General features: G+C 42.1%; 2 protein-coding genes across 5 annotated transcripts in view; one reads left to right on the top strand and one right to left on the bottom strand.

Moving 5' to 3' along the window:
- Positions 1 to 13,511, bottom strand: part of LOC125763366 (uncharacterized) — a 391,039-nt gene that overhangs the window by 215,286 nt on the left and 162,242 nt on the right. The window lies entirely within an intron of this gene.
- Positions 1 to 13,511, top strand: part of LOC125763564 (LIM domain transcription factor LMO4) — a 168,339-nt gene that overhangs the window by 39,510 nt on the left and 115,318 nt on the right. The window contains exon 4 of one of the 3 annotated variants that reach the window (XM_049426870.1): positions 7,174 to 7,231. The exons of the other annotated variants lie outside the window; for them this stretch is intronic. The gene's annotated coding sequence lies outside the window, so the exon portion shown is untranslated. The remainder of the gene's footprint in view (positions 1 to 7,173; positions 7,232 to 13,511) is intronic. 3 annotated transcript variants of the gene reach the window in all.

Here is a 13,511-nt window from a genome sequence, read left to right as displayed (position 1 = left end):
GCTACGTGGTAAAAATAAGTCCAGTAAGCCAGAAATGGCCGGCGTGACCTGTAAGGTCGTTAAGCCAAGAAGAAGAAGTTTTGTATTAAAAAATAAAATTCGGATAATTAACCGAAAAGGAATACGCGTTTCCTCCGTTCCTTTCGTGCACTATTTTTGATTGCCAATTTAATAAAACAAATATCATTTTCAGCGAATATCCTCTAATCTTAAGCCATAATAAAGCAAGCTTAATAGTGACTGATCCCAGTCAACAAATGATGATTCCCAAACGATAGAGCGTTCCTTCCCTTTTGTATGACCAAGCTTCAAGGGTGCAGGATAATTTATCTGGCAATCCTTGTCTCGTTCCTTCCCAACCCTCAATTGACCCTCAGTCGGTTTCGGATGTAAAACGTACGAATGTTGGCTGCAGTATGCGGCTATCCTCACACGAACCGAAAAATAGATCGATTTGAAACGATCCGACCGGAGAAGCTTTGTCTTCCACCTGGCCCTATCTGAACGTTATAGCACCTTTAGATGTGTGTGTGTTTCTTTACAAAAGCCAGAATGGGAATGTGTTGGTTTACAGGATTGTGAAGGGAAACCCAAACCATCCGGCAGTGAGAATCTAAAATCGAAGAACCTTTTTATATAATTACCAATAAGCGTAATTGAATCGTGCGGGCCCGCTGTTGCATTCCCGCTGAGCCAAATGGTCCGTAGGGTAGGTTATATGTGTATGCGTGTGTGTGTGTGTGTTAGTCCATCAAGAAAATCTTCCCAAAAGGAAGAGAGCTAGCGGGCCGATGATTGCGATGGATTCCGTAAAACCAAATCCGAAACGTTCACTGATTTATCTCTTTCCCTTCAACATTTGGGCAATCTGGTCGACTTTTTGTTTTGTTATTGTCCTATCGAGTAAGGCAGAGTTCCAGATGCTTTATAAAATAGCGTATCATTTTATCCTAGAGATATTACTTTCATCCAACGAGGCGACTTTTCTTCGTAATGCACTTGTTCTGTAGCTATCAGCAGAAGATGATAAAAATAATAGGAAAACAATAGGGAGGGAATAAAAATTATGTCCTTTAGTGGGAATCAAGCACTCCGACCTAATCACCATCCATTATTGAGAGTGTTCAGCAACATTTAAATGATTGTATTTCCCAATGAACTGTAGGACATTTCTTATTGTCCTTGGCTTTTGAGAGAACGATACTAGAGTTTATTATTATTTTCATAGTGTTTAAAGCAGGAAATCCTTGCCAAAATCTACCAACGATACAAATAACGCACCTTAATGCATCTTCCTACAAATTGCCAGCTATTTTTGCATACTTCCTCCGGTGTGGAGTGCGTGAGTATAAACAAGAGACAGCAAAAAAGAACATCAAGGCGCGTAAAACGGGGTCCGATAATTATCTCCCTTCGTGTTCGATTTCGAGACAGCCTGTCACATTTCCCATCATAAATTGGACGGATTTGTTGTCACCTGGCCGTGTCACATACACAGAGCAGTGGGTGTGGGGCTGGCAGGTGAGAGAACGTTGACAGATGACAACTGCTAGCAGCTTGACTCAGGTGGGGAATCAAAGCAAGGGAACAGCAGAAAAAAGGGCAACCAGATAATTGCGAAGGTAATCTGTCAAAATGCGACCAACGGTGGGAAAAGGTTCATCCATCTTTTAGTAACGATTAAAGCTGAATACTATGTTCGGGGAAAGGAGCAAGAGCCGTGAGACATAATCGCTCAAATTAAGCGGTCACTAATGACGCGTTTAATTTCCTTCCGCAGTGATGCATTTTCTTCCCACGTGACAGTATGTTTCGCGAGCTGCAATTCGTTTTACAGTAAGCGTTGCTTATGCTTCCGCAGCGTGGTAAACTAACTTTCCGTCAAATCTTCGCACCGGAAGCGATGCACTTTTTTATTCTCTCACACCCCCAACACCTTACGACCTCTCCCAAGCAACTCTACTAACTCTAAGTGAAGGATAGGTAACGGGGCAGCTTTATGCTTGGAAACGGGTTTTCTTTGCTTGTGTAAAGAAAACAGTTTTCCACATCAGTGAGGGTGAAAGGGAAAATAAAATCTCCCAAGCTCTAGCGTCGCCGGAACGAACGGTGCTGACGACGTTGATAGAAGACGCTCGTTGGCAAATGCACGCATTGGCCTCTCGTGTGGGACACGCAGTCATGAGCAACCGCACCCGACCCGGTACAATCATCAGACGGCAGAGGAGTTGGGTAAATATTTATCTTTCCCATATTAGTTAGCACTTCAGCAGCGGCGGTAGAAGGTTTGGCCCTGTGGGTGCTAAGCTGGCTTTACCAAGCCCCTCAAGCCATTCGCGAAATCTCGGCTGGAATCGAGCACCATTGATTCTTGCGTTATTTTCAACAAGAAGAATCGCATGAGATTTCCACAGTGTGGTACGAAATATACGCGACCAGAAATTTAAATTATTAAATATTGTATTGTAGTAGCAAAAATAGAAGGAAGAATTGTTCAGAAAGTTAGCATGGTTTACTAGAGAGAAGAAATGTTGAATAACCAAAGTGTTCTTCAACCTTTACTTTAACCATCACCATTTCTTTTGAGGAGATTAGAATTCAAAACATTGTCGATTTTATTGCTGTGAATGATGATTCTTGATCAAATCACGACTTTGATTTATGACTGTACTCCCCAAGGTTTGACCCACTTAGTGTTTAATCAAATGCGGAATTCCTACCGTTTTTCTACCAACATATTTATCTAGCAGTAGCCAGTTTAGTGTCTTGAGTTTGAAACGGTTTCTGATTAAATTATGCTTCAGGAATGCTCCACGATTATCGTAGATTACGAATGATCCAATAGAGTTTACGTTTCTTTTCTCTCTTACCTACTTAAAAATTTATGAGCTGATACTCTAAAGATGGTTTTACGATCAAAAACCCACCTGATAGGTATGGGACTGCAGTGGAGCTATTTTAATATCTGATAGATTTGTTGCTTTTGCGGGTAATGTCGAATGAAGCATCTTATCTTACTCGAAAAATCCGGATTAGATTAAGGTTACTCGTTTGTGCTCCCCTGGAGGAATTTAACCGCATTCAGCAGTTTAAATTGATTAGACTTAAAGCATGTCCGTTGATCGGGAGAAGGTCGCTTTGGAATTTATATCATATTATGAAAATAAAATTAAGATATCTTTTGAATTCATGATTTTAAGGGACTAATTCGAACACTTCATGAATAATCTAAATAATTCTTAATAATGTATTAAAGTAGTAAAATTTAGTGGGAACTTGTTGAAGGTTTTCGTCAGCATGAGCCACAGGATGATATTTACAAGATATTGCGTATAACGATGATTCCAGTTGGAAAAGTTCTCGTTAAGGCACTAGAAGATAATCGTCCTGTTGTATTCTTTATAAATGAAGTAATGAAAAACAGTAGTCTATTCATTTTTTGAGAATAAAAGCATATTGTAGTAAGTAACAAGCGTTATACAAAGGACTTAGCAAACAATGAAACACCCACTCGAAAAATTCTGATACCACATTTTCACTGTTACACATTTACCGTCTTTCACCTACGCAGCTATAGAACATGTCCTTCTATTTTTTCCCCCATAAAGTCTATAAACCACTTTCGTGTTGCTAATGGGCCAAGCCTCCATCAGTGTATCTGGGCACGCCCTTCCATCGGTCATGTTTGACCCGAGGTTTGAAAGGCTCCGATTGACGCCCACGTATTAAACTAGACCAGTTGGTCAGTTTATTATTTATTCTTGCGTTTGTCAGGTTATTAGCGCTTCAATGATGAGCCGATAATGAAACTGCCCCTCAGCTGCAAGTATTTACTGTACCGCATACGAAGAAGGAGAGGCAAATGGAACGTGAAACTGCCCGCCGGTACACACCTTATGGTTTGCCTCATGGCGCTGCACCGGAGCGGACACTAAAATTACGGACACCGAATCTTTGGCGTAAGGTTTATGGGTTTGCTTAGGTTCGCTTAAGTGTTTGACAAGTGGTGTAATGGAAACGGCATATCGCTATCGATTTGAGGTTGGCAATAAAAAAGAGAGTGTGCATTAAGTGACACATAAAGCAGGCCAGACTGGTGCGATTTGCACTCACGCAGAAGAAACAGATCAATTCGGGTTTACGATGCCGTTGATCCACTTTGTCGACCGTAGTTGGAATATTTTTTGGAGGCAATTGCAATTGACGTTGTCGTAATGCGCATTTTTTCCGGTGTTTTTCGTCTGTTTTTCGTTTCTTTGCCATTTCTGGAATTTGAACCCAACTCTGCTACACTCCCAATCACCCCTTAAAAATCTGGAACTCGACCGGAGGCGCACTGTGACTCATACGTCAATTAAAATCCGCTCATGTCAGTGCTATCGGCCCAGCGAAACGAAATACGCCAGAATGGGTTAAAACGTGATCTCAAAATTATTTCACACTTTTGGCCCTCCGCAGCGTGCACCATTAGCGGACAGCTTATAATTATTCATGAATGAGCCGTTGATGCCGGTCTGCGGCGAGCGGATAGGTTTTATGATCGCTTGTCAAAAGTGGTCGACGATCGGGAATTGTGTGTATGGTGAATGGAGGAGATACAGCAAGCAGCAACTTCGGCTGCTCAGACAGAGCTGAGTCGTTGGGTTGGTGTGGAAAAATGGCGAGGTGTTTCCTATCAGCTCGTCGTTATATGCTAATGGGTTTACTTCATCGTTTAATGATATTCAAAGATTGAGCTCTCGGGCTGTCAAGTACTCGACCCCGAAATTCCCTCACTCGAATCAAACATATTGTTCCTATACCTAGTGTCTCAGGGTCCCCTTCAAAGGACCCAATCATGAGGATAGAAGTAAAACTCATTCTAATAATGGGCATGTTTCAACCTTTTTTTGCGTTGGGAAACGATATACCAACGCCTGTGGATGGTGGACTGTGTAAATATTTGGAGCGTGCTGCAATGTTTTGAAGGTGATGGCGCTGCTATTAGCAATATCCTATTAAGGAAATGATTTTTTAAGCTCCAAATTAAGGTTACTTTGGCCCATCACCAGGGTCCGTTTAGATTTGGTGCAGTTTATTTTCGATTGTTGATTTTGCTGCTTCCCTTGTGCCATGTGCTTGTTGCACCTTTTGTGGCGCATGTTTAATGCGTCCCAAGCGTCTCAACGCATAAGCGCAGTTGAGAATTTTCGTATCTGGAACACACACACATACACCAAAAAAGCACTAATCGAGTGCATTCATATCTTCCCTGCACTGCAGCACGCACGCAGCTGGATGTTGTTGCATGGAGGCAACAGAAAAAAAAACCTCCGACCTCACGATATCGCGATGCTACCACACGCACCTCGTTCAGGAATTGTTTGTACACGCAAACGTCGTGGCGCCTGTTGGTGCGCATAAATGACAACAACCCCAAGCAGCGAGGGCTCGCAGTCCTTCTGGACCGACTGGACAGATGGTTTTTGGGATGAATTTTTGGTTGCTGGCCAGCGTGCTGCTCTCATGGTTGGTGTTATTTTAGCGTGTGTTTGCATAAGCAAATAACTTCCGTAAACTGCTTCGGTGCGTTCTAGCAGGATAACTATAACTGGACCGAACAGATGGGTGGAAATGTTTAGAAGATTTTTAGCTTTATGAGATGCTGTTACTTTCTGCATCGCAATAGCTATTTACGCATATTTAGAATTTTTTACCCTATTTACACTATAACCTCTCTCTCCCTTCTTGGCTGAACGACCTCTTGGGTCATGTCGAATATTTCTGGGTATATTAAACATTGTTATATTACGTTACTCTTTTTGATAAATAGAATATTATCTGCCTTTGGCACCTGGCTGATCTATGCTAACTCGCTACTTTTGATTTGACAAATGATATGACCCAGATGCGACAAAGGAAATTCGTAGTCCCAACATCAAAGTGTTGCTTATTTTAGAAATGAGCTACGATATCTAGTAGACCAACGGGACAAAATCATTCTATAAAAAGCATAGTTAGAAATACAGTTAAATTATGTTTTCTGTAATTTGATAACCCCTGATCCTTACAATATATACAACAAAAAATCATATTCATGGAAATATTTTTTTCAACGAATAATTTGAATATTTTGCAATTAAAAGACATACTGAAATGATGGATTAGTGAAGCTTTTATGAGAAATAGCTTTTCATTTACAATCGCAGGAGAAAAAAAATCCCTACCAGATTCTTCATACATTACAAAACAACGGGTAAATGTGTCCCTTTACCTTCAGTACCAACCATATACAATAACTCAATTAAGATCATTCATTCCTGTTAGTCAATCCATCATCAGCCGAGAATGATGGTATTGTGGTTTCGGCAACTTTAGCCGCAAAAGAGTAAGAGAAAAAGAAGGGAACAAAATAATGAATTCAAAACATCCACTCGTGAAGAGTGAACTGTTCGTAAAGAGCCAACAGTAGACTCGACCACGTTAAGGTGTCCTTTATTCTAGTGATATATATTTTTTTTGTAAATTTATTTCCTTAGTGCACCGAAGGCAGCGAATAATTCACTCGTAACGAGACACACAATGGTGCTCCTAATCGAAATCCTTTTTGCGACCGTATACGCTTCCTCGCGGTGATTGTCATCCACGGTGCTGTCTAATGATAAAGAGGTTCCTCCTCGTGAAGGACGCGTTCAAAATGCATTCACAATGCGCACCTAATTAGCACCGTCTATCCAAATTGGGCCTCACTGTGTTCTTCGTCCTTACCCCTTACTATTCCCGGGGTTTCGTTGAAACCTGATGGTTCATTAACTTTTTTTTCCCAGCAGCCAGTTTTGCTGAACAAAGCGTTGACTTCGCATCACAAGATGCTGGTGCTTTTACGACCCTTCGTAAAACCCTTTTCTTGCTTCTTATTGCAGCAAGGGATTACACCGTACGGACCTTTCGGGTACGTTCTCACCTGCCCGGGGTCCGGTGTTAGATCCCGCATGATCTGCTTGTTGATTGGCTAACGTACATGGATCGAGACAGGCTTTAATCTGGTTTCGTGTCTATGCATGAGGTTCTTTTAAAAGCGGCCCTGTAGCATATGCCCTAAGATGCCCCTGCTCATATCTAACAGACAGAAGGCAGAACGTTGGCGCAATGTAGAATTTATTACTCAACACTTTTTTCACTCTCTCTTTACAGGGTGTTCTGATCTTTCGCTACACAAGCATTAAAGCCGCAACTCCAAAAACTAGACAAGGTGAAGCGTACGATAATTCAACCATTTTCTTCGCCCTGTTTTAACACTATACTTGCTTGGTTTTTTGTACATATTTATCGCTAAAACCTGAAAGCTGCTCTTTCACACTCTCCGTACCACTCGATTAGATAACCATTCCATTAAGGCCATCCCAGAAATTCGAGGACGCACGCTGCCGGTGCCGGAGCATGTGTTATTGTTGTCCCTTCGGGTTTTTCACAGCTGGAAGATGTGTCTTAGTCATTTTCCTTTACCCCAGGGTTAGGGCAGTTTGCCCATTAGCATGTCCTAACACTTTCGCCGCCTGTCGACTAATAACTGACAAATGGTGTGTAATAAAGAAAAACTAACCATGTAATGGACGCGTGTTGATACTCACCTGGATGCTAATCGGATTGCCCGTCCGATGGCGCTTGAAATGTACTCGTGTGTGCGCACACAAGGACGTTGAGTGCTCTGCTCGTGCTAGGCTCTTGCTCAACGGAGATCTTTATTATGATGTTTGAACAAGAATATTAACATCTGTTAATGGTGGTGAGTTGATTGAAGAAATTTAAAGTAAAGATATTCATATGTAATCGATGTATGTTAATGCTTCTGCCCGGAGGCAATTAATCATTAAGAAATAAAAAGCCCAAACCAACATTCGTTTAGCGCATTTAAGATAGGGACACGGACTATAACTCTTGAGACTCTGACAAGATGTGCTTGATGAGTGCTTGATCATATGGAAATCTTACAGAAAAGGTAAACCAACACAGAAGAACAGAGTAAAGACCGGTTAAAAATCTTCCACTAAGTGATGAAACTAGTTTTGTTGGTTTGTTAATGAGATTAACGTTGTTAGCGTTAAATCTGCTAACTGGATAATGTGGTGATAAATGAAGTTAAAGTTGGAAGTTGATGCAAATTGATGCTAGTTTGAATACCAATCAAAATAGTGAGCATTTTAAATATTATTTTCAGTATTCCTTCAATGCGTCCTCTTTCCTCATTCCTCACCTAACGCAGCATTGAAATCTTTTACGGCCCCAAAAGAAGAAGGGAGCCTCCTTGCGACAGTTAGCCTCTCCACGTGACAAATTCCCATTGGTGTTGGCAGTTTTTCCCGTCACAGCTATTCATCATCGTTTTAAACGAAGGGTGATGAACGGTGAGTCGTTTCGTTGATTGGTCGTTTTGGATGGTGGAATGCCTCAGTCAAGGCAGGTGAAATATGTTCACTGTGGTAGCATTGCTGTTGCTAACAACGACCCTGATAGAAGTAGTTTCAAACGTACGGAATAGTTGAGAAGAAGTGCATGCAACATTCATCACCATGATTCCCTTCATGTGGGGGGGGTTTTTTCTGCCTCCCTTTACTGTCGTCAAGATTTGGCCGGAGAGTGTGCGATACACCTTGACTTTAAAGAAAAAAAAACGCCGTAAAGCAAAGCGTTTTAGGTTTCCGTGTACGTGCGGTGCGTGTCGGTTTGCGGTTATCAGGGTGTTAAAACGACACAAAAAGGCACGAAAGAACGATGCAGCATGCAGTCGTGCAAATGCAGACAAACCAGACGTGTTGATGATGGGTGTAGGGAAAACAACACCACAGCATGAACCGATTACCAAAATTTTTGGATACGTTTGGAAACTCGGGCAACGTGGTTTGTTTTTTTTCTTGCTCTTCTCACTTGTTTCATCGTTTGCACCGTGGCACGGGAGAAAGTCATCGAGCGGAGCGTACTTGAAAGACATAAAAAGGCTATATTCTTCCAACCGCACCGGTCAACATTGGGGAAAAGGGGGGAGGGGGGGGGGGGGACCCACACATTTCCGGGACTGGCACATTTTGTGCAGAAGAGAATGATGCCTGTGACGATGATACAAAACGGTTCAGGAGTGTCTGCTCCAAAAAGGAAGAAGAAAGCAAAAAAAAAAACTCAGCTCAATGTTTATGCAAATTGTTTTATGCTTCTTTTGCTTGCACAGCGCCGCACAGCCATGTTCGAGGTGTATGTGAGACTGTTGTGTGTGTTTTTTTTTGTTGCTTTCTTTCTTCATTGTGTGTGCCATGGTTTAGTGCTGTTTTGTTGCTTTTTTCCCATTTCTGTTTTCCACCTTGCCTTGTACAGTATGAAATGTTCTGCATATGTTTACAGTGCGGCATGGATTTGTTCTACCGCTTAAAGCATGTTTTCCCAGTCTTTGTATTCACTTGTTAAAATTATCTTTAAATTTATATATTTCTATAGAAATACAAGGGTTTTTCTAACATTTTTTTTGTTATATAACTATATTGGAAATCAATTACAAAAAAAGGTTTAAAATCAAACCCAAAATTGGCAACGGAAAAAAAATCGTGAACGATGAAGTGAATATTTATTTTAAGGCTTTCATTGGTTTAGAATAGCATGGATGAGACACGTAACCCATTTTCCATTTTTATACCAAACCCATATCGATGTTGACCTCACTCGAACTGATCCAGTAGTTTAAAAAAGGGCAGCAAAGTTGAAACCGCTCGAGGTGCTGAAGCATTTCTTTCGGTGAAGGTGAGTGCAATCCATCTAGTAACAAGGTGGACACCGTGAAGAAAAGGAAGAGCTTCCTCCTACGCGCCAAATCAAGAACACGTCGGGAGGGTCCAACATACCCGCGACACACTAACAACAACAACAACCACCAAGATGGGTGGGGTGTGAGAAGGCGCATAAATTATAACGGTTCACTATAAATCACGTGCTTAGAGGGAAGAGGGGGAAGAAGGGATGGAGAGAGAGAAAGAGGAGTAGGAGGTGTCGGATTGCGCTCGGGAGAAGATGAAAACTCTGGTGCTGGAGTCTGAAGTCGCGTTTTGAAGTATCGTACTGTGTCCAATGGATGACCCACGCGCTTCTGCCCAGCCAAAGCGTCTATGGTCCTATCAATCCAACGGTACTACCATTGGACACCGGTGAACGAGTGCTTTTCCGTACGAAGAAGTCCATGCTCGCCCGCACATCATCACCCCGGGTCAGTTACCCAACAGGTCGATGAAGGCCTCTCGACGACGACTCAAGCATCCGTGCCACGGACTGTGCAACCATTTGCACTCACCGGTGCCGATCGCTTCGGTACCTGAGTGGGCAGTGTCCAAGTTTATCTTCTGGGTGAGTTTAGGCGTTCAAGAGGTTCGCCTGGAATAACTCTTTCTGGGATGTTCGCTCGGTCGTTTCTTTTTTTCATTTTTTTGCACGTGACACAAGCGTCGCGATGATTGACCGATGATCACATAAATAGCCTTTTTGGGCCGGCCCGTGCAAGTGGTTAGAAGTGTTTCCTGTATTTGCTTTCAATTGATCGAGAGTCTTGAAGATGCTAATGCTAAGTGCTGCTTTGGGAAAAGGTGAAGAGTGAATGATAGTGAGAGGGAAAAGGAAACAAAGTGAGCGTTGGACGTAATTCGTGCATAAACTGAGCCCAAAGTGTAGTCAAACGTCAAATCATTTCAATTTTAATTGAAAAGACATTTAGACAAACGACCCTTTAAGATATTCTAGCATACCCAACTGATCCAAACTATTACATTACAAACAATCCACTTAAGTTGGACGTTGTTGGCCTACTTATAGGTGGACATCGCTTTTTTCCAAAACATTAGACTAATATTCAAATTTCAGCTGTCCGACAAAATGTCGATTTTCCAACGATCTCTAGCGTTTTCTATTTCTTCTGGTTGAATATCTGTACACGTGTTTTGGGATGGCGCAATCGAGAATTATTGGAATCGTAAAGATAGCGTCACGCTTCCTGCCATCAAAACACCAAAAACTCAACGAGTTCTGCCGGAACTTTATCTTCGATCCCCTTGTGGGGGTAAATCTCTCCTGCGGGTGTGTGTAAAGATGTGAAATTCTTGGAAAAAATCACATCTAACTGTTTGTTTGGATGTTCGCAAACCGCGCACCATGGTGTGGTTCCGGAGTATGTTCCGTGCCTGGCTTAACCCTCCGTCTTCTCTGGTCCGTGCTCGAAAGATTCTAATAATAACAATAGAGAACGAAAAAAAACACATACATACAAACAGGAACATATAACAGGAACAGGACCACGAGGTGTTTATGATCTTGTAGAACAAAGCATACGCGCGACGACCACCAAATGAGAAGGAGCACGAACGCAATGTAAAACGTACAGCAAACCAAAAGAAGAAAAAAAAGACTCCAACATCACGCGGATTGGCGGTTCGGTTACAGTTTAGTATAAATTAATTTAGTCGTAAACTGGTTTCCTGGTTCCGTAAATATGGTCGCATTCGCGCGGTCCGTTGTAAAACTCGTTGGTTTACAGAATTATTGGGGGGAAAGATTTAATGTGCCGTGCCGTGGGTCCGGTCAGTTGGTAATAAATCTTCCCTCCATCAAAACCGACGAGTTGCGAGCTGTGCGAGACTCATCGTACCAAGCCGGGCGCCCGAAAAAGCCAAGAATGTGTCAGTGAACAAGATCTGCCGTTGGAGGGACAGGCTGGAATGATCGTACTGGTGTGGTTTTGTCGTCAATAGTGAAGGTTTTTTCCTGTTTTTGCTGTTATATTTTGAGACGCTGTTTGTGTTAACAGTCGCGTTGTTGGAAGATGTTTTTTGGAGTTAAAAGTGGCTGGTGAAGATTTTATGATCAATTTTGCATTTGCTCAGCTGTTAATATGATAACAATCTTTAACAGTTCAATAATATACAATTAGGCAAATGAACATAAAATGTCTTTAAATACATTTTTACAACTCCATGGCGGTTAGGTTCGTCTCTTGCTTTAAAATGTTAATTTTGTAGAATGTTTGTGCGCAATGCATGAAGATGATCGGATTTGGTTTGCCTTCAAGATATTTAAAACACGCTATTGATCGAAGTCTGTATGTAGACGAGCACTTAAAGAATGGACGATGTAGCTGAGGTAAGACAGTTGAAGTCGCAAACGCGATTCTTTCATTCCAGCGATCAGTTCCTTGAGAGATGCTTAGTACGCGATCTTCCCTGGGAAAGAATGTAGCAAGACGAAACAATTCATCCATCGCTGGGTTTTTTTACAAGCGCCTCGATAACAGTGGCAGTGCACTTAACCTGCGTCCAACATGGCACCGAGCTAGAGCATTGTCAGCTTATGGTAGACCGTACCAAACGAGATATGTGTTAATACCGCGATTTAAGATTTGTTTGGTGATCGGTTCCAGCGTGTAGGGCGGGCAAGCAAATCGTGACTTCGAGTCATGCACACCGATGGCCGACGAATAGACCTCTTTCATTCATTTCATCCCATTTGATCCGTTGTTCTCAGCGTATTGCGGTGTTGTACAGTTCCCCCAGTTTTAGGGGGGAATACAATCCGAGGACACAATCTACCCCATGTTTCCTGCCTGGATGTTATGGCATTTGGATTGTGAAACTAGCAAAAAGGAATTCGGGAGGGTCGCCATCGAGCCAACATCCGGTAGCTTGCTAAACGATGGGTAGTGTACGGGGCACGGTGGCCCCCCTTATCCGCACATCATTGCTTATTTCTATTACTAGCGAATCGAGCAAAAGTTGAAAGAGAGAGAGAGAGCATTTGAAAGCGGTTACTCCTCATGTTTCAAGGATTCCTGGATCTGCTCAGCATGCATTGTGGTATACGCCTGCCACAGGGGATTCCGGAAGGGACAATGTTCAATGGCACAAGGGGAAACCGAGTTGGTGGTGGCAGTGGTGGCAGCAGCAAGGAACAATAAAACGCTCATTCGGATAATAACCGAGTCATAAATCATCTGCAGGTGAATATAAATTTCTTCTACCCCACCACTAGCGGTGGGTCTCCAAAAGTCAGCCTTGTACCCATGGTTGGTATCGTCCTTTCACGCTCACCGTTTCACCGGCGCGTCCTGGCATTGGGGTCGGGAATGCGATAGAGGTTTTTTTTTGTTGTTGCTCCGTTGTTGCTTTAGTTCGGAAGCAGTTTAGCATTTTTTTCTCTTGTTTCGTTTGTATTTTGCTTTTTTTGTTTTTTGGGCCGACGAATAAAGGCGGCATGTTGAGATGACAATTTCCATAACACGAAACGCATGCATAATCTGGCTACACGTATACACTTAATGTTGCTTGTTGGAAGATTTGTTTGGCGATTGTTTTCCAATATTTAACAACAAGCCTTATAGTTTTATAAACGGTTACATATTGTTTTCAATTATTTAAAAAAAATGTTAATATAGGTGTTACGACTGTTTGCTTATTGCTAAAAAAATATTTTTTCCCGTTTTAATCTCATTTTTTGATCCTCTTCGGAGACAG

This window comes from Anopheles funestus, chromosome 2RL (genome assembly GCF_943734845.2).
Source record: "Anopheles funestus chromosome 2RL, idAnoFuneDA-416_04, whole genome shotgun sequence".
Lineage (NCBI taxonomy): Eukaryota > Metazoa > Arthropoda > Insecta > Diptera > Culicidae > Anopheles > Anopheles funestus.
Note: the sequence above shows the minus strand (reverse complement) of the source record. Positions and strands in the feature narration are given on the sequence as shown.